This window comes from Haemaphysalis longicornis, unplaced genomic scaffold (genome assembly GCF_048455015.1).
Source record: "Haemaphysalis longicornis isolate Haplotype H1 unplaced genomic scaffold, Haemaphysalis longicornis Haplotype H1 scaffold_1, whole genome shotgun sequence".
In the NCBI taxonomy this organism is placed as follows: domain Eukaryota; kingdom Metazoa; phylum Arthropoda; class Arachnida; order Ixodida; family Ixodidae; genus Haemaphysalis; species Haemaphysalis longicornis.
Window position 1 is genome coordinate 268891998 of NW_027526203.1, and position 3325 is coordinate 268895322.

A 3325-nucleotide genomic window follows, 5' to 3' on the forward strand; every position below is an offset into this window, starting at 1 on the left:
TTGACGGGCATCCCAAAGGTGCTGGAGGTGGGTGTCAACAGCGGGGTAATCTTGCGTCAGCGGAAGCTCTCTGGTGTGCTTTTTGAGCAAGCCTAGCAGCTCTTTGGTCCACTCTTCTAGATTTCGGATTGGATTATCCGGTGTTTCTTCTCGGAATTTCTTCCAGTCTGTTATGCGAGATGTACCCAGTCTTTGGTTCCCACGTGACCGATTTGGAATCTGGGGTTCTATTATGTAATGGTCGCTGCCAAGAGTTTCTGCGAGACAGCGCCATGAAAAATCTGTTATATTGCGAGTGAGAGTTAAGTCTGGTGAAGTGTCTCGGGAGACACTATTGCCAATTCTTGTGGGGGTATGAGGTTGGTTGCAGAGGGTTAGGCAACCTTGCTGTATTGCTTCCTGTAACAGGGTACCTTTGCGGGTGTTTCGGGCATAGCCCCAAGCCGTATGAGACGCATTAAAGTCCCCTACTATTGCCAGCTGGTTTCCTTTGGCCCGTATGTTGGCTTCTTTTATCAAGGAGTTAATTCCAGGTAGATGCCCAGAGGGTGGACTGTAGATATTAAGAAGGTAGAGGCTTGGCTGTTTCTTATTGGACGGAAGGAGCTCCACGAATGCGTAATCTATGGTTGTTGAGAGTGCGTGTAGCTGGGCAGTCCGCGTGTTTCGCACCAGTATTGCTGTACGGGCCTGTGGGGTTGTGCAAAAAGCATTGTAGTCTCGAAGGGCGACCTGATTGACGTCTACTTCCTGCAGGGCTATGATGTCCGGAAAACATTGCTGTGACAATTGTAACAATGAACTCTTCTTATTTCGGAATGAACCACAATTCCATTGCCAAATGACCGTGTTTCGGGCGGGAGTAGAACCCGTGTTATGTAGAGAGCATTGAAGACTCGCCATCGTCCCAGTTAGATTCGGCCGGGTCTTTCGGGCTCTGTGGTAGGGGGCTGTGTTTAGGTGTCTTAAGCCGCTTGCGCTTGTTTGCCTCTATGACCGTGAGCCGCTCGTCAAGTTGTTGGTATTGGGTCTGGAACTTCTGAACCGCGTCGTGAATGAAGCGTTTAAGATCTTCGAATGACGACAGTAGAGTCGTGTTTGTGGGAGGGTATGGCGGTTGTGCCGTGGTTGAGGCGTTCATGTTTTCAGAGGTCGAAGCTGTGGTAATTACTGTGTTGGTATTATCAAAAGTCCTGGTTATTTTCGGTGATGTGACCTGATGTTGCATTTGGGCTCGGAGTTCAGCTATTTGTTGCTCCAGAATGTTGAACTGCTTTGACTTCTCTTCCAGTAAGGCTTTGAGCTGAGCGTATTCTTGTCTTAGTGCTTCATTTTGTGCATCGTGATTGGGGAGGCTGGGGATTTGGGGTGTTTCACGTAGTGGGAGAGGGGGAAAATGTGTTTCAGCAGTGGGTGGAGAAGCGGCAACTGCCGACCAGCTCACCTGTGGTTGTTGGTTGCGGGTTTCCAGGGCAGGAGGATGCAGGTGATGCTGCACAGGTTGATATCGATGATATTGGTTGTCCTGAAGTTTCAGTTCACGTTCACGCACTCGGAAGGGTGGTGGGGGAGGTCTAAGTTTGCGTTTGCAGTCCTTGCTGGCTGTTAGATGCTCTAGTCCGCAAAGCTGACACGTTGGCTTACAGGTGTGGTCCGGCACAGGGTTCTTGGCATGAGACTGTTTGCATATGTCCACTTGTGGATTAGGGCACACGTCCTGTCGGTGCCCGAGAGCACCACACAGGGAGCAGCACTGGTACGTTCGCCTATAAGGTTTGCAGCGTGTGAGCATGCCGTACGACCTTACGTAGAAGGGCACGTGCGGGCCTTCAAATGTGATGACCGCTGTGGTCGAGGCGCCGAGCATTCTTGCTTCTAAGATGGTTGGTCCAGTTGTGACGACGGCTTCGCGCAGTTGGTCCGGTGTGGTGCCGGGGTCAATGCCATGTATAATCCCTAGAACGGTACCGGGCGGTGGTTTCAGATATGCGGTGACCTCGAAGGTGGTGGTTCCAAGCTGCAGGGTCGTGATGCGCCGTAGAGCTTCTACGCAGTCTTCGTCTGGTGTGCTCACAGTGACGAGGTTTTGCTAAGCTTGTGGTTGCGTGATGACTTGAGCGTCGAATCGGCGTTCTGAGATCCCGCTAGCTTGTTGGATGCTGTGCATGAGTTGTCTGTCGGGCCATGCCGCGATTCGGAGTCCCGAGCGCGGGCGAAAGACGATCTTATAGTCGCTTTCAGGGAGTTTGGGCGCAGGCGGAATACGAAGTGGTGGTATTTGCTTACTTGTAAGTCCCGCTTGTGCTGCAGGTGGTGGCGGCTGCTTCTGTGACTGGCGCTCGCGTAGGATTTGCCGCCAAGGGTCATGTTTTGGGAGAGTTCGGCCGCTGAGTGGGTCGAATTCCATTGTTTCTTCGGCAGCGGGGCTCATGGTTGCTGTGTTCGGCTGCATACTGAGCGCAGCTGGCGCGGAGAGCAGCGCCAGAGGCCGGCGTGGCTGTTCTTTGGCTGCCTAGGCCTGAGTAGGCCTAGCAGCCGCCGTGGCGTGGTCCGGTCTTCAGATGTTGGCTGTGGTCCCGTGAGGGGACCGAACTGACCTTGGGTGGTGTCCAGGCACGTCGGGTGACGTTACGGATCCTATGGGAGGGTTTTCAGCTAGTGTCGGGCAGTATTTCGGCGTGAAACACAGGAAAAAAAAAAACTTACCACAATGATGTATTCGTCATAGTGGCCAATTTTACCATGATCTGTTCTAAAACATAAACGTTATACTGGGATCTAGAGAGTTTTCGCGAGAAGGTTGGTTTGCCGCAATGCGTATTCTGTCTACTGACGATGCGATCGCAGAAGATTCCGGCAGAAGGCTAGACACTCAAGGCTTTGCTATAAAATAATCAATAAAATTGGTATCATCTGCAAATGACGTAATTAAGGGAACTGACGTCACAATACTAAAGGTACATGACTTTCAGCCATCATTATCGAATCGGAACATATATGCCCTGGCCGAAATGTCATAATCAATCGAACAGGCTGGTTTGGAAGCCATTCTTGAGTCGCTTATCTGGTGATCAAAATTCCGATTTGCTAATGCGCAAGATGCCCTGTAATTTATTGATTCTGGGACCAGGATTCGAAAGATAAAGTGTTCGTGTTTTTATCCTGATTTCATCACGAACTTCAATGCCGCATTATGTGTCATTTTTTTCCTAGTAAGGGTGCTGTTTCAGTCCGCGCTTTGAACCCTTGATGCGCCCGATGCCCGCTACCCACATCAGCTATTAAGCAATTTTCAACCTCATCGAAGAACCTAACTTTGCATCTT